Source organism: Peromyscus californicus, unplaced genomic scaffold (genome assembly GCF_007827085.1).
Source record: "Peromyscus californicus insignis strain IS unplaced genomic scaffold, ASM782708v3 Scaffold_3__1_contigs__length_106647218, whole genome shotgun sequence".
Classification (NCBI taxonomy): Eukaryota; Metazoa; Chordata; class Mammalia; order Rodentia; family Cricetidae; genus Peromyscus; species Peromyscus californicus.
The window spans coordinates 95,641,677-95,660,441 of NW_026294551.1; positions in this window are offsets into that span (position 1 = coordinate 95,641,677).

An 18,765-nucleotide genomic window follows, 5' to 3' on the forward strand; every position below is an offset into this window, starting at 1 on the left:
GGCACGCGAGAGGAGGATGCCCTGGGCTCGAGCCTGGGCCCCCGGGCGCGGAGTCGGCGCTGGTCGGAGCCCAGCCCGTCCGGTCCCGCCCCGGCAGCCCTGCCTCTTCGCAGCTGGCTCCTCGCCTCCCTGCTCGCGAGCCTCCCGGGTGACATCGGACTAGAAAGACGCCAGCGCACTCCGCGCCTCTTCCCCTCGTCCTATGCTAGTGATGGAGAAGTGGTGTCTGCAGGTTACAGGCTGTCCTCGGGTCTGTTCCCGAGTGTGTGCAGATGGGGAAACTGAGGCAGGGAAGCGCAAAGCAACTTTTCCCGAGATCACCGAGGGAGAAAACGACAGGTCGAGATTTGAGCCCTTGTTCTCCCCAAGTTTAGCAAGGGCATCGCTAGGCTCCTGAGCGCCTATTCCCAAGCCCAACATGATGGGGGCCAGGTCCAACGCTGTCACCTGAAGGAAGAGGCTGGGAGCGCTGCCTCCTGGAGATGAGCAGGGTCCTGGTACCAACACCAAGGGCTTCGGTGTCCTAGGGGTGTGCCCCACCTCGGACAACCACCCTGGCTCTGGCAGGTGCCCAGGAGAATGTTGGATCGCAGGGAGACCTTCTCACCTGGGCCACTGTCTCACACACCTCAAAAGCTAAAGTTTTCCCATCTGTTAACTATCTCTCAAAACTGGCCAGCTTGACTCGGAAGTCCTTATCTTCAAGGTATCACCAGCACCCGTTTCCTAATCCAGAAACCTGTGAGTCAGGCGGCCCCTCCCTCCCCACCCGCCCACACCGCAGCCAGTCTCCCCACGTCTTTACCTGAAGAATGGGCTCCTCCTCCACACACCGCTGCCACCCGGTGTTTTGTCCATCATGGGCCCATCCTGTGACTGAGGCAACTTTTCACATAAGCTTTTCTTGTGTTTCACGTTTTTCTCCACATAGCACCAAAATCACCTTTCTGCAAAAAAAGAAAAGAGAGAAAAACCTATTTGAAACAAATTAGCTCCTCCTATACAAAGGACAAACACTAAGAACATTTATAAAGTAAACACGATGTATGTATACACACATATATACATTGAACAGTGATTGGGCCAGGATTGAGTGATGCACATTTTTTACACTGTTCACTCCTGTTTCATCTGTCCCTTCTTTCCCATCACTCTACCCCATCAGCATCCCACACCCACACATCCACTAGGTAGTTCTCATCATGAGATATTTTATAGTTTTGTCAATGCTATTCACAGTGCTGACAACACCTGTCACTAGCACAGAAATTCACCTCCAAAACCCAGTCCAAACCTCACTTGCTCCAGGAACCTCTTCTGTCCCACTTTAGGGCCTCAGAGATCACTTCTGGGCAACATCAGAGGCCATAATAGTAATACACCAGTTCATTTATGTCTTTATTTATTCATCGAGTATTTCTTGAGACTCTTCAGAGTATTGCCACTGTACTAATTCCCTGGGCAAAAGCACAAAGACGTCCCCGTGTGCTCTATTGGAGAAGTTAAAGTAACAAGCATGGGAAATCCTAGCCAGAATATTCAGAAGTCCGTCTTCTTGGGAGAGGAGGAAGTGTGTGGAGCCACAGAGGGACAGGGGGCCAGAATCACTCTGCATATGAAGTGCCCTGGGTATTGTTGTCATCGTGAGGCATTGTATTTACTGAGGGCAGAGGCTACATCTTGGTCATGGTTATGGTTTCAACTAAGAAGCAGGTTTGTGGATTTTATGACTGAATGAGTGGATGCAGTCTCAGGTCCCCCAGTCCTGAAGGCCTCTGGCTTTTAAGAAGAATGGGTCTACCCTGATGGGCCACTACTCCATAGCATGAACATGGTGTCTAGCCATCTAGAGAATCCAAGGCCTTTCCCCAAAGGAAGCTCTTAGTAAATATGTTGTCTACTAGTATGTCCTTGACTTGAGTCATTCTTCTGCTTGTGGGCAGCTTTGGTATTGGGCCATACTCCAGTTTACAAAGAGAACTGAGAAACTCAGTCCCCACAATTCGGAGTAAGCATGGCAGGGCAGAACCTGGGTCACACTTCTTAGACACAAGCGCCTCACTCCTCATTCTCCTTTGTGCCCAACCCTAAAACACCTCCTCAAAACCATTTCCTACTCATTCTCAGCTGCATCATTTTGATCAGTTCCTCTGGTACTTGTTGATACCTGGTTTTCCTTTCTATTGCTCCCTCAGTCTGAGTCTCCTCAGAGAACGCTAGCTGGGGGACATGGGTAAGAGAACAAGTAACGCGTCTTGCCTGCCTACTTTTAGCTGGATATCACTGTCAACTTCAGAATGCCCTGAGTGTAGCAGGTCACTGCCACACCTCCACTTGCCATGGTCCTAACGGTCCTAACGATAAGGAAACAAGGCCCTGAAGGGGACAAGTCACCAAGGGGCTGCCTCCTCTTCTCACAAACCTAACCCTCTGTAGTGTCAGAGACCACATTCAGTGCTGGAGGAGTCCCTGTTCACAGAAGGCTCAGACTCGGGGCAGAGAAGCGTAACAAGATGTGGAATAAGTCAAGGACAATTTCCTGAGAAAAATCCATCTACCTTTATCTGCCGATGGATGTGTAAACCTGTTTGTTCAAACAGTGTAACAGTGTTTGGTCACAGAAAGGAATGACATGCTGGTACTGGTACACTATGAAGGAACCCGAAATCAATCATGCTCAGAGAAAGAAGCCAGACACAAAAAGCCACATGTTGTGTGAGATGTATGGCTATATATATATATATATATATATATATATATATATATATATATAGCCATCCATCTCCAGGACAGGCAAATCAGTAGAGTGAATAGCTTAGTGGTATCCAGGGGCTGTATGAGGTGGCACAGAACTATAAGAGATGGGGCTCCTCTTGGTGATCAAAATGGTAGTTGTGATTCAACTCTGTAAATACACTAGAAACTATTGGCATGTACACATTTTGTTTTGTTTTGAGACAGGTTCTCTTGTATGTAGATAGCCCAGGTTGTCATTGATCTCACTGTGTAGCTCAGGTTGATCCCAAATTCACTGTAATCCTCCTGCTGCAGCCTCTGGAGTTCTAGGATTATAGGCATGCAACACCACACATGGCTGATATCTACACTTTTGTTGTTATTGTTGTTTTGTTTTTGAGACAGAGTCTCACTAAATAGCCATCACAGGCCTGGAACTCACTCTGTAGACCAAACTGGGCTTGGACTCGCAGAGATCTGCCTGCCTCAGCCTCACAAGTGCTGGGATCAAAAGCATATACCACCATGTCCAGCTGGTAATTATATTTAAAAAATAAAATAAAATGGCATTTTACCATGTGTGGGGTGGATATGCATGTGCAATGGTATTGTGTCGAGGTCAAAGGACAACATTCTGGAGTTGGATCTCTCTTCCCACCATGGTGGTCCCAGGGATCAGGCTGAGGTCATCAGGCTTGGCAGCATGCACCTTTCCCCATAGAACCATTTCACATCTGTACTTTTAATGGGTATGTATTTTAATAAAACTTCTTAAAAACTTTTTAAAAAGTTGGCTTGGAAAGCATAAAATAAGAGATGAACCAAGGCATCAAGACTGGCCAGCCAGATCCAGGTGGGAAAGTGGCAAGGTATAATTGGTGAGAAGGGATTGGTGGGGATGGTATTGGGACTTTCCAACTCTGGACCAGGCTGGGAGTCTACTACTTTAAGCACCAGCAGGAAGGATGGGGTTAAGGTTGAGGTGCAGATCTTTCAAGGGACATAAGAGCCTTAAAGACTGTTTCAGACCTGAGATTTTGTATAGTTTGCTCTCTAGTATACCTTTTTAGACCTAGGTTGAAAATAGCATCAGATTTGGGCTTTGTCTTTAAGCAATGCAGAGGGAGCAGCAGGAAGATGAACACCAACTGTGCACATTGAAGTGAGGCAAAAAGAAATCACACAAAATCCCATGAGTGGGTGTCCCTGAGAGCCATGGGTAATGAGGAGGGGGAGACCGAAGGATGAGGGCAAAATTCCAGCAGGTCAATCGGGTGTGATGATACATTTCTATAATTTCAACACTTTCAGGGGAGGTAGGAGAATCTCAAGTTCCAGGCTCTATCTAGGCTCTAGCAAATCCGAGGCTAGCCTGTGCTACTCAGTGAGCCCCAGGCTGGATAGAGCTACAGAGTGAAACACAAATATACACAGCTAAACAATGCTAGGAATAACTGGGCCTTAGAAATCTGTTCATCTATAAATATTACAACCTGATAATGTATAAAATATATAATGGTGTATAAATGTGGTAGGGTACGATGAAATAAGATTGGCTAGGAATTGGGCTCAGTGGTGAATGCTTGAGTCTAGATCTCCAGAGCCCACGTAAAAGCCAGACAGATGTGGCACTGCCTCAGGAGGCTGAGACAGGATCTCTGGATCAAACGGACTAGCTAGACTAGCCAAATGAGTGAGCCCCAGGCTCAGCAGGAGACTGTCACTAAACACAGTGAAGAGGACTTGAGAAAGGGACCTGATGTCAGCCTCTTACCTACACACACATCCCCACCCATGTGCATGCACATCAGCACACATGCATGAAGATGCATGCACACATTGCATGCACAACACACACATGCACACATAAGAATAACCGGAATTGGTTAGTCACTGAAGCCCAGTGGCATGCATAGGTGGATTCGTCACACAGTCATGCATACATTTGTGTATTTTGAGATTTTCCATAACTAAAGGTTTTTATTTTTAGTTCTTGTGTGTGTGTGTGTGTGTGTGTGTGTGTGTGTGTGTGTGTGTGTGTGACCACTATACTGGTTCCAGGGATTGATATCAGGTGATCAGGCTTGGTGATAAGTGTTTTAACCACCTAAGCCATCTCACTGGTTGAATAAAAGACTTTTAAATATTAAAATTAAAATCTAAGTCTTTTTACTTACAAACATATTGCTAATCATTTTTTAAAATTTCTTTTGTCTTGCATTAAAGCATCATGATTTTTTTTCCATTGGGATCTGTACATCTTTGGCTGATCCAACAAATCTACTTATTAGTTCTAATCTTACTAATTATTTCCTATAGAATCTCCTGAACTTCTATTGAAGTGCTCTCTCTCTCTCTCTCTCTCTCTCTCTCTCTATCTCTCTCTCTCTCTCTCACACACACACACACACACACACACACACACACATACACACACACAGAGTCCCAATATGTAACCTAGTCTGACTTTCAACTCACAATCCTCCTGTCTCTGCCTCCTGATTGCTAAGATTACAAGTGTGTGCCACCACATCTGGCTCTTGTTTTTAAATTGTCTTTATCATCAGGGTCATAGACTCAGTGATAAAGATATATAGAGATATAGCTATGTTGTATATAACATGCATATTATATAATATAATACAATAGGAAAATAAGCTCTCGGAGGGAAAGTGGGAAGCCCAGCGTGGAGGTATGGTCTATCTTTGTTGTTAACCTGAAGGTCTCTCTTTTGTTGTTAAGCTAATTCCCCATAGCATGCTGGCCTCAAGAATATTTTGACTAAGAATCTTCAGTTCCCTCATTCTGACCCCTTTGTCTAATGTTTTCTCTTCTTGGTAAGTTTAAATTTCATTTTCTGCTATAACAGACACTGGTCTACCCATACACTAACTTCCTTTTTCTCATTCACGTGATGTGATTATACTTGCTTGGCAGAACTATGCTGAAGCTAAATCTGGCTCCTTTTCACCTGTGCATGGAGAAATATAACATGAGCAATTGTCAAGTATGGTGATACACTTCTGTAATCCCAACACTTGGCAAGGTGAGGCAGGAGGATTCTTGTGGGCCTTGGCTACAGAGTGATTTCCAGATTGTCTCAAGCTACATAGAAGACCCTGTCTGAATGGGGGTGGGATATGTGATTGGTGTCAGCATCACTAATGGTCACACATCTGCAGTGGGTCATTCAGAGTGCAGAACAATCCTATGACTACATGGTCATTCTCTCTCCTCCGCTGAAGCCTCCAGCGTCTCCTTCCTCATTCTCACTCTCAGCCCATGGTTTGCTTATTACCTTAATAGGTAAACTGAGAATGCCAAAACACAATGTTCACAGGTCTCCCATAATGCATCTGCTTATGAATCCACATCTGTGCCCATATTTCTACCTGTCTTCTTGTTTGTGCCATCTGAAAACCCAAACCCTCAGGCTGGGGATATAGCTCAATCACAGAGTGGTTGAAGATAACCCTGGTCCTCCTGCCTCCACAAGAGCTGGTATTGCATGTGTAGATGACCCCATGAACTGGCAGAAGAAATTTCGACACGGCATAAAATCTGGGCTGTGGCATGGTTACTGCTCACTGCTCTTAGATAGTTGTTCAGTGAGAAGGAGCAGAAAGATGTAACATGTGCAGTCTGAAGAGAAAAGGCTTTTGAACAAGTTTAAACGGAAATGAACAGATGGATGCAGAGGAAAATGAATGCAATTATTAAAGAGGTCAGCACAACTTGGGAGAAAGCTTGCACTTTGCTCTGGGACACTCAGAAGGGTTCCTTGAGGTCCAGAGTCCACCCATCAAAGGAGAGAGACAAACTGAGAATGTCACTGAGCAGGTTCCCAGCTTGTAAACAGGCATAGGGAAGTATTTCCCAGGGTCAGCCACTAAGGAACACAAGTCACTTCGAGCTGTGGCAGAATGGGGCCAGACTGCATCTCAAGATGGCAGCAGAACTGTCAGCATTATCCATGTGGCATTGCAGACATGGTAAATGCAAGAGTTATGGGAAGAAGAAAACTCCCAACAAGTTTCCAGAAAGCTAGGCAAGACATAGGCATGTCAGATTCTCTGGAGGGAGGTCCTGAGAAGCTGCTGTGGAACTGAAGCCCAGTTTACAATGAAGATCCCAGGATGTTGGAGATATCAGGACCATAGTCTGTCCACTGACAAGGTTTACAGACACAAAGTGGAGCCAGAGACAGGCTACATGTGCTGCCGGTAGTAAGACAGAAGGGGTGGGCTGTCTAAGCCACTGGAGCCAGACAGTACTAACAAGAGCTCCAGATGCCAGACGTGGTATATGGGATTTGAAGTTTGTCCTGATGAGTTCTGGTTTTGCTTTGGCCTTATCTTTCCTTGCTGTGCCCCGATTCCTCTCTTTTGGAATGAGAATGTGTTTTTCATGCCATTGAATAGTGAAGTGGGTAACTTTCTAATTTTATTTTATAGAGGCACACAGTTAAGAGTCTGTCTTGAAGCCGGGCGGTGGTGGCGCACGCCTTTAATTCCAGCACTTGGGAGGCAGAGCCAGGTGAATCTGTGTGAGTTCAAGGCCAGCCTGGGCTACAGCGTGAGTTCCAGGAAAGGCGCAAAGCTACACAGAGAAACCCTGTCTCGAAGAAAAAAAAAACGAGTCTGTCTTGACTCTCAGAAGTGACTTTGGACTTCTGAATGATGTCGAAACTGTTAAGACTTCCAGGCACGGTGGCACACACCTGTGTTGTGAGTAATTGTCCTCTGATCCAAGCAACTGGCATCTGGGGGGTTCAGCTGCACACTCTTGCAAAAGGATCATCCCCAGTGGACTTGTTGGCTGTTTGCACGCCCTCGTGGAGGGGAGGGAGGGTTAGGAGACCCCTATCTGAGTACCCAGCCTATCCCTACCACACCTGGTGTATGCTATTCTGCCCTAAATTCATGTGACCTTGGGGAGGGTCTAAAGTAATAGGCTGAGGAACTAGAGAAAGGAGGCTCCATTTAACTGGCTACCGTGGGAGGAGCACTCAAGCCCCTGCAAGCAACCCCTCACTTACACTCTCTAAGGAAGCCCAATAAACTCATTGGTTCCCCAGAACTTTGGTGAAATAGTGCCTCAGTTTGTCATCGGGGTCTTAGGAGAAGCCGCAGATGTTACAGCTCCTCCTGGGAAGGAATTTTTTTTTTTTTTTTTTTTTTTTTTTTTGCGACAGCATTCAGAGGAAAAAGCCCAAAGATTGGAAGTTCAAGGTCATCCTTTGGTGACATCGCAAGTTTGAGACGAGCCTGGGCTATATGAAACCCTGTCTGAATAAGAAGAGCAGGAGCTAGGAGGGGTGCAACTCAACTGCTAGAGTACTTGCCTAGCATGCACCAAGCCCTGGGTTCAGTCTCCAGCACCACACAAAGCTAGGGATAGTGGCACATTCCTATAATCCCAGCACTTAGGAGACAGAGGCAGTAGGATCAAAAGTTCAAAGTCATCCTCAACTACATAGCAACTTCAAGGTGCGCTGCTCTATATGAGACTCTGCCTAAAAAAAAAAAAAAAAGAGTGGGGTTGAAGAGATGGGTTAGTGCTTAAGAATGCTTGCTTTAGCCGGGCGGTGGTGGTGCACGCCTTTAATCCCAGCACTCGGGAGGCAGAGCCAGGCGGATCTCTGTGAGTTCGAGGCCAGCCTGGTCTACAGAGCGAGATCCAGGATAGGCACCAAAACTACAAAGAGAAACCCTGTCTCAAAAAACCAAAAAGAAAAAAAAAAAAAGAATGCTTGCTTTCTTAAGGGGCTGTGGTGGTGCACATCTTTGATCCTAGCACTGGGGGGGGGGGGGGCGCGCAGGGAGGTGGGCAGGGGCAGGTAGATCTCTGAGTTTGAGGCTAGCCAGGTCAACAGAGCAAGTTCCAGGACAGTCAGGGTTACTGTCAGGTTACACAGAGAAGCCCTGTCTCTAAAAACAAAACAAAACAAACAAAAAAGTTTGCTGTTCTTCCAGAGGACCTGAGTTCCATTCCCAGTACCCACATCAGATGATTCACAACAGTCTATAACTCAAGCTCCAGGGGAGCCAACACCCTCTTCTAGCCTTCAAGGGCACCCTACATACACACACATATTCATAATTAAAAATAAAATAAATCTCTTAAGAATAGTAAAATTAAGCCAGGCGGTGGTGGCGCACGCCTTTAATCCCAGCACTCGGGAGGCAGAGCCAGCCTGGGCTACCAAGTGAGTCCCAGGAAAGGCACAAAGCTACACAGAGAAACCCTGTCTCGAAAAACCAAAATAAAAAAAAACAAAGAATAGTAAAATTAAAATAAGAGGAGAAGCAGGAGTTGGAGAAGAAGAAACTGGACTATTAGTTTTTTTTTTTAAGATTTTTAATTTTTAAATTTTTATGTGTATGAGTGTTTTGCTTGGATGTTATGTATTTGTACAACATGCATGGAGGTTCAGGAGAGGGAATTAGATATCCTGGAACAGGAGTTACAGGCAGTTGTGAGCCAACATGCGGTGCTGGGAACTGAACCTGGGTCCTCTTGCAAGAGCAACCAATGTTCTTAACTACTGAGCCATCTTTCCCGCCTGCTGTTGGGAGTTTTGAAGTTGGAATGAATGCATTTTGAATTATAAGATGTCCGTGAGCCTATGGGGACCAGGGTTAAAGCGATATGTTTGAGGGAAGTGAGATGGCTCAGTGGTCGAGGCACCTACTGCCAAGCCTGATGGTCTGATTGGATCCCTGGGACCCACGTGGTAGAAGAAGAGAAACAATTCCTGAAAATAGTCCTCTTACCTCCATATGTGTACAGTGGAACACACATTACACAAAATAAATACAAGTTTTTAAAAAGTGATATATTTGGGTGTCAAGTTGACAAGGGGTATACTTGTAATAGTTAATCCTCATTGTTAACCTGATTTGATTGGGTCTCAACTAAGAGACACACCTCTCTCTGAGTGTGTTTATGAAGAAATTTCCAGAGACGTTTAGTAGAAGAGGGAATACCTACCTTGAACATGGGTGGCACCATCTCATGGACTGGGATCCCAGGCTGAAAAATTGGAAGAGGAGTGAGGTAGCTATGCATCAGCGTTCCCTGCCCTCTGCTTCCCGACTGCAGATGCAGTGGGGCCAGACACTTCATGCTCTGCCTCTGTGCCTTCCAGCCGTGATGAACTGTATCTTCAGACTGTGAAAATGTTTCCAACTACAAAGCAAAATATAACTTATTCTACGGCAAATATTGGAAAACCCCAAATCTACCCATACCTGGGGGTTTTGTGGGGGTTTTTTGGGGAGGGGGAGTAATATATAAACTAAGTTGTACTTAGAACACAGTCATACACATTTATTATGGATGTCTATGACTGTTTTCATACTACAGCCTCAGAGCTGAGAAACTGCAGCAGAGGACAAATTACCCACAAAACTCAAAGTGTTTAATATCTGCCCTTACAGGAGAGGCTTTCTGGACCCTGCTTTGGGGCACAGTTCGAAGGCTTCTAAAGCTTGCGTGGTAATTGGATGCCAAGTGTCAAAGGGTGTCAGTGTATTCCAGCAGGCTGTGATTCCAAGGGTGCTGGCATTGCTCCCCACAGTTCTTCCTCAGGCCTGCACGATCGATCAATCCTCATGTTCGGAGCAGTCACTCTCTAGGAAGACTGGGGCCATTCCATTCCACCCAGGAAGAGCCCGGCTCCCAGTCATTGGTTCATGGAATCTCTCACTCTTCAAAATTCGTGGGTCTTCTCTGTCCAGAGCCTTTTCCTCCCCAGTGTGAACCCTACGTGTTCCACCGACTACAAGGTTGGGAACTTTATCCTTGCATCATCTGAATGAGGCTGCTACTCTTTCAGGATCCATCATGGCAGGATGTAGAAACTCCACATTTTTTCTTGATCTTGTTCTAGATAGAATTCCACTCTCAGTATTCCACTAAAAACTGTACTTGGTAAGGACACCAGTGTCCACAAAGTTGTAAACTGCAGCAGTTACTCACCTAGTCCCTTGTTTCTAATTTTCTGCATGGGCACGCTTGTATGTGCAGGTGCATGGGCATGCTTGTATGTGCAGGAGCATTTGCACCTGTGTGTGAATGCCTGAGAGCCAGGGGTCAACGTCAAGTATCTTCTGAACCATTCTTCATCTTATTTTTGAGGCAGGGTCTCTCACTGAGCCCGGAGCTCACTGATTGAGCTAGCCTGGCTATCCAGCAAGCCATCATGTATCTTCCTGTCTCTGCCCCTCCAGAGCTTAGATTACAAGCACCCAAGACACACATCCGCAGCTTCTCTGTGGGTGCTGGGGTTGAACTCAGCTCCCTCTGCAAGCGTGTTACTGATGGAGCCGTCTCCTGACTCATCTTTCCTCCTGACCTATGAGCAGCCACCCACACAATGGCTGCTTCTTTCTTGAAGACCTTGTTTTACTCATCCCTCCTGCTCAGGCTCCTCTGATGATCCTTGCTCTTGATTCTGAGCTCAGGATGCTGGGATGGCACAGGGCTCAGTCCTTCCTCCCCCCCTCATTTTTTAGACAGGGCATCTGCCTTAGTCAATGTTCTATTGCTGTGAGGAGACATCATGACCACAGCAACTCATATAAAGGAAAACATTTAATTGGGGTTGGCTTACAGTTTTAGAGGTTTAGTCCCTTATTGTCATGGCAGGGAGAATGGTGGCACCCAGCAGAAGCAGCTAAGAATTCTATATCTGGATCCACAGGCAGCAGGAAGAGAAAGCCACTGGGGCCTGGCTTGGGCTTTTGAAACCAAAGCCCAGCCCCAGTGACACACTTCCTTCAATAAGGCCACACCTATTCCAACAAGGCCACACCTCCTCATCCTTTCAAATAATGTTTCAGTCACTCCCTGGTGACTGAACATTCGATATATGAGCCTATGGGGGCCATTATTATTCCAACCACCACAGTCTTACATAGTTAAGGCTGGCTCTTAACTTACTACGTCAGTGAGGATGACCCAGAACCTCTGCTTGCTCTGCATCCACCTCCCAAATGCTGGCGTTACAGATGTGTGACAGCAAGCCTGGCTCCTTGGCAATATTATCTGGCTTCAAACCTTAAATAATTTTGGCTCTTTTGAGACAGAATCTTGCTATATAAACCAGAAGGGCCTTGAATGTGTGGTGGTCCTTGCCTCCACCTCTCAGTGCTGGGGTTATAGGCTTGCACCATCACATTGGCTTTCATATCTTTAAACAGCATCTAAAGGCTCACAGCTTAAATATCAATGTGGAACATCAGTCTCCATCTCAGACATCGTTTCTGTGTTATGTGTACACATGTGTGTCCATGTATGTGCATTGTGTGTGGTGGTATTGTGCTCCCCAAAATATTGTGTACCTTAATAAACTTACCTGGGGTCAGAGAACAGAAAAGCCACAAGATACTTAGGCTAGAAAATGCTAGCACACGCCTTTAATCCTAGCATTCCAGAGACAGAAATCCCTCTGAATCTTTGTGAGTTCAAGGCCGCATTGGAAACAGCCAGGCATGGTGACTCACACCTTTAATCCCAGAAAGCAGCCTTTAATCCCAGGGAGTGGTGGTAGAAAGCAGAAAGGTTTATAAGGCGTGAGGACCAGAAACTAGAGGCATTTGTCTGGTTAAGCATTTGGCTGGTTAAGCTTCAGGCTTCTAGCAGCAGTTCAGCTGAGAGCCATTGGGATGAGGACACAGAAGCTTCCAGTCTGAGGAAACAGGACCAACTGAGGAATTGGCAAGGTGAGATAGCTGTGGCTTGTTCTGTCTCTCTGATCATCCAGTGTTCACCCCAATAACTGGCTTCAGGTTTGATTTTATAAATAAGAACTTTTAAGACTCATGCTACAATTGTGTGTATTTATGGGTTGTGTATTTGTGTGTATGTATGGGTTGTGTATGTTTGTGTGGTGTGTGTGCATGTTGTGTGGTGTGTATATGCATGTGTGTGTTGTATATATGCTTGTGTGTGTTGGGTATATGTGTATATGTATGTGTACTGTGTGTATGCATGTGTATGTATGTGCTGTGTGGATATGGGTGTTTGTGTAAGCTGTGTGTATGCATGTGTGTATATGTGTGTGTTGTGTGTATGTATGTGTGTGTATTGTATATATCCATTTGTATGTATGCTTTGTGTGTATGTATGTGTTGTATATGTATGTGTGTTTGTGTTTGTTGTGTGTATGAGTGTGTGTTGTGTGTATGTGTGTGTATTGTGTGTATGCATTTGTATACATATATGTTTTTTGTGTGTGTGTTGTGTTTGTAGGTGAGAATATGTGTGTGTTGTGTGTTGTATGTATGTGTGTGTTCTGTATGGTGTATATATGCACCACAAGGTCTCTTGTCTCTCCCTGCTACAAAGCTCCCAGGGAGTCTCCTGTCCCAATCTTGTCATGGGAGGCAGGGATTACAGACATATTTGGTGCTGTGTCTGGCTTTCTGGGAATTCTAGGGACCTGAACTCAGATCTGAAATCAGGCTCACATAACAAGCACATTACCCACTGAAGCATCTTTCCAGGCCATCTTTCTTGGTTCTTTTATTTCTGTCAGCCTGGCAACTCATTGAAAAATAAAAATAAAAACAAAATTTTAAAATCCCAAAGCCCTATTTCAAAAATACATCCGAAGTCTAGCCTTTCTTCATCACTTTCTCTGGTTCGAGTTACTGCCGTATTTTACCTAGATTATAGGAATTCTCCCCATCTGTCTCCTGTTCCCACTTTGTCCCAGTACAGTCTGTCATCCTAGTGCTCACAGTGAGTCTTCAGAAGTCTAAGTCAGGCCATGACACTCTGCTCCAAACCCTCCAATAGCCCCAATTTTTACAACCATTCACTCACTAATATAGTCACATAAATATTACATTTAAAAATATTTATGGTGAGCTTTCCCTGAGCCCAGAACTGTTCTGGGAACTTACAATACATCAGTGAACAGGACAATAAAAAGTCTTTATCCTTTGGAGGGAGATCCTAGGGTGGCAGTTAGTCAATATCCTTACAGCAAACACGGTCTACAGTAAGGGAGAGAAAGGGGTGTGGAGACTGAGAAAACATGGAGAATGGCTAAGAAGAAAACAAGAAGACAGAAGCCAGGCCTGGTGCTGGAGCCTGCATACCAACTACTCGGGAAGCTACAGCAGGAGGATCGTGAGCTGCAGAACAAGTTCAAGACCAGTCTGGGTAACTTAATGAGATGCTGTCTCAAAATAAAGTCCAAAAAGGGCTGGGAGTAGAGCTGAGATTTCCTGGCTATTAGTGTAAGGTCTTTGTCAAATTCCCTGGTACCACATAAAAGCAAGAAGGAATGGGGGAGGGAGGGAGGGAAGGAGGGAGGAGGGAGGAAAGGGGAGGGGGAGAGAGACCAAGAGGATAGAGACTGTACCAGGCAGAGTGTCTTATAACTGTAAGCCTGGCACTTGGGAGGTGTGGGCAGGAGATTCGGAAGTTCAAAGCCAACCTTTGCTACAGAAGGATTTAGAGACCAGCCTAGATGGCTCATGCCTGTCATGTAGCATTCAGGATGCCGATGCAGAGGACTGTTTTGAGTTTGAGGCCAGCATGGCTACATAGCAGATCTGTCTCAAAAAGAAAGAAAATGGGCCGGGCGGTGGTGGCACACGCCTTTAATCCCAGCACTTGGGAGGCAGAGCCAGGCGGATCTCTGTGAGTTCAAGGCCTGCCTGGTCTACAGATCTACAGAGTAAGTTTCAGGACAGGCACCGAAACAACACAGAGAAACCCTGTCTCAAAAAAGAAAAAGAAAAAGAAAAAAGAAAGAAAATGGTGGACTTGAAAAGGTGAAGTCAGCCAGACAGGGTGGCACGTGTCTTCAATCCCAGCACTTGGGAGTCAGAGGAAGGAGGATCTCTGTGAGTTCAAGGCCAGCCTGGTCTACATAGGGAGTTCTAGGACTACATACAAACATACTCAAAAACAAACAAACAAACAAACACCCAAAAAGTGAAGCCTCAGCAGGCTAGAAGGAAAGGTGTGGTGTGTAAGACTCCCCAGGATGGCACTCAGGCGAGCAGAATGGTCACAGTCAAGGCAGTCACAATGTCATGCTCCAGAAACAAAGAGATGGAGGGAGGAAAAAGCAGAGGGATCTGAAGGGAGAGAGAGAGAGGTAGATTAGTGGGGGTGTACCGAAGGGGCTTAGAACAGTGTAAGACATTGTGGAGTTTACCTTTTACTCTAATGAGATGGCAGCCATTGGAACATTTCACAGCACAAGAATGATGCCATGTCTCTCTCTCTCTCTCTCTCTCTCTCTCTCTCTCTCTCTCTCTCTCTCTCTCTCTCTCTCTCTCACACACACACACACACACACACACACACACACACAGAGTCTGTTTTGTTCTAGAGAGGGTCTTCTTACACAAATCAGGGAGGAACTCACAATCTTCCTGCCTCTTCTGGGATTATAAGCATATACTGCCACATCTAGGTTTTCTCACTTTGTTTTTGTTGTTTTTTAGATGGAGCCACCTCACCATGTTGCCCAGACTGGCCTTGAACTCCTAGACTCAAGTGACTCTCTGCCTTAGCCTCCTGAGTAGCTGGGACTACCTGAGCATATCACCACACAGCTCAAATTACACATTTAACTTCTTTACCTGTGAGTCATATATCTGAGGACTTGTATCTAAGATATATACAAACTGTCATATCTCCATATCAACAGACGATCAAATCTAAAACTAGAAAAAGAGCCAGGCGTGCTAGCATGCAACTATAATCCCCACACTGGGGAGATAGTAATTCCTACACCAGGGAGGCAGGCAGACAGATCCCTGGGGCTTGGCAGCCATGCAGTCTCACCTACTTGTGAGCATCAGGCCAGTGAGAGGCCCTGTTTCAAAAAGGGGAGGTGATAGAGCCTGAAGAGCCACACCTGTGGCTGACTTCTGGTCACGACAAGCAGTACACACTCGTCTATGCTCTCACCCACATGTGTACATACACTCGGACAACACTCACACACTCACAAAGGATCCTCTGGGTCTGGCGATGTCGCTGGGCCATTGCCATGTGCAAGTCTCTGCATTTGACCCCACAGCATGGCATACCAAAAAGTAATGGAAGGAGCTTAGAAACAAGAACGATCTCTTTGGACACTCACTGGACTCCAGGAAGGAGACCTCCACAGCGAGCTGGTGGCAATGGCTTGGACCAGGGTGGCCATGCAGGTGGGGAAAGGTGGTTGGACGCTGGGTTCAGTTTGAAGGAAGGGTCATTCAGGTTTCCTGGTGGGTCAGAAATAGGAGGGATGAAAACAAAAGACAGGCGTCTACCTAACCTAAGCAAGTAGAAGACAGTAGCTGCTGTCCCCTGAGGTGAAGAAGACGAGGGAAGCCATTTGGGAGGGAAGATTTGAGGTCTGATGGTGACATAGGAAGCGAGGTTCCGATCTAGATCCAGTTTCTCAGGGTAGGGGGGTCTCCCTTCTGACCTTGGTTTACCGAGAGTTACCAAGAAGAGTGTTGAAGGGCCAGGGTGGAGAGAGGCTTGCTGCCAAACCTGGTGACCTGAGTTTGATCCCTGGGACCCACACAGTGGAAGGAGAAAGCAACTCCTAGCAGTTATCTCTGCTAAGTGTGCATTGCCACACGCACTCCATTACACATGTGTAAATGCACACACACACACACTCAATGTACTCAAGTTGAGACAAAAAAGAATGTCGAAGAGCCAGGCATGCGGTACAAGCCTGCAATCCCAATACTCAGGGGCTGGGGGCAACAAGCTCTGGAGGTCAAGCGTATCCTTGGCTACACAGGGAACTCAAAGCCAGCCTGGACCAAAGGAGGCCGTGTCTCAAGAAACGAAAAACAGTACCAACAGTCCAAAAGAACACTGGGTTTTCTCTAGTTCTCCTGAACTTGAGAAGGTCTCTGTACTTTCTCCTCAAGTCCACCAATGCTGTGAGGCTCCCTGGGAGACTTCCTCATCCTCAACCTTCATTTTATTGTTGGGATAAAGTCTTCTATGATTTTAATTTGGTTGTGAGTTTGTTTTTCTGTTGTTATCATTTTAATATATTGCTGGGTCTGGTTGATTAATATTTATTTAGGATTTCTGCCTCTGTTCTTATAGACGAGACAGACTTGTAATTTCCTCTGTTCAAATTGCCCTTGTCTCTTGAACTGACGGGAGTTGCTCTGCACCGTTTTTTGTGTTTTTTTTTTTCTGAAATAGAATAGTTGTATATGATAAGATGCAATGGTCTCCTGAATTCCATAGTGCTCACCCCTATGACGCATCTTCTATGTTTGTTTTGTGTTGTTACCAATGTTTATAAGTGAATACGTGTATTAGGTCATTTTTCAAAACTGCCTTTTTTGTTGTGTTTTTGGCAGTGCTGGAGATGGAACCCAGGGCCTTGCACAAGTTTAGCAGGTGCTCTGTCCCTGAGCTACGTGTCCAGCTCCAATTCATCGCCTTTTAAAATACTGTTATGTTACAGGACCTCCAAAATAACTCAGCATTAAAAGTGCTTGTCGCATGGCCTGGTTATGTGAGCTCCATAAGCCACATAAAGATGGAAGGGATAAACGACTCCATCAAGTTGTCCTCTGACCCCTGCACAGGTGGGGTAAGTGTGCTCATACATACACAATGCACATCCGCACAAATAATGGAGAAAATTAAAGTGCTGTTAGAGGGTCCTTCCCATGATACCATCAACACGTCTGTTTTATCTGCTGCTGTATTGTTGAATTATTTTTCTATTTTTGACTGCTTCTCAGTCTTACTAGAGGATCTTTTCTATCTTGTTTTTCTTTTTATAAAACAATCTTTTGTTTTTATTGATCTTTATTGGTTCTTTGCCTTCTGTTTTATTAACTCTTGCTCCATGATTAATAACTCTATCAATGTACAGGCTAGGTGAAAGAAAAGAGGGCTGAGGAGTTGGCTCAGGGGGTAAGAGCTCTTGATGTGCAATCTTGAGGAGCTGAGTTCAAATCCCTATCACTAAAGCAAAAAGCTGGGTATGGCCACGTGACCCAGCACCGTGAGGAATTGACAGTAGGCGGACGGCAGTGACATAGCTCTGAAATCAGGAAGAGATGGTTCTAGATAGACATTTGTATCTTCTCTAGATACAAAAATGAACAAATAGGGTATGAAAATACGAGAATATTGGTGATCATAGAAATGCAAAGCACAGAAAGCTGAGACTTCCTGGTCCTCAGGATGACTACATTCAAACAGACAACAGAAAATGTTGACAAGGACAAAGAGAAACTGGAATTCTCCCACTTCATTGGTGGGAAGGGAAAGGTACAGCCTCTGTGGAAAGCAGTCTGAAGTTTCTTAAAAAGTTTAGCACTAAGCATGGTGGCACATGCCTATAACCCCAGCTCCTGGGAGGAGTAGGGTTGGAGGATCAGGAGTTCAAGGTCATTTCTGCTACGTAGCAAGTTCAAGGCCTGCCTGGACAACATGAGACCCTGTCTTAGAAAAAAAAAGTTAACTATTGAATTTCCATGTAACCCACAAATTCCACTTCTGGGTATAGAACCAAGAAAAATGAAAATGTGTGTGCCCCCACAACCCTTGTACACGAATAGGTTTAGCTATATTACTCATAATGTCTAAAAAGCCCAAATCTCTCAAGTGTTCATGAATTAATGGATGAATAAAATGTATATCATTCTTACAATTAAATATTACTTAGCCAGAAAAAAAGGAATGAAGCACTGTCATATGCTATGACATGAATGAACGCTGAAAACATGATGCTAGCCGGCATGACACACACCTGTGAATGCAGTACTTACAAGGCAAAGGAGTACCGGAGTTCAAGGCCAACCTTGACTACATAGGAAATTTGAGGCTACCCTAAGCTATATGAGACTCTGTCTCAAACAAACAAGTAAAACAAATTGATTATGGTGATGGCTATGAAATTCTGAGAATATGTCAAAGTCATTGACTTGTAACAAAGAGTTAAACAGGCCAGGCATGGTGAGGCAGGCCTGTAATCATCCAACACTTGGAAGACAGAGGCAGGGAAGACCGATGAAAATT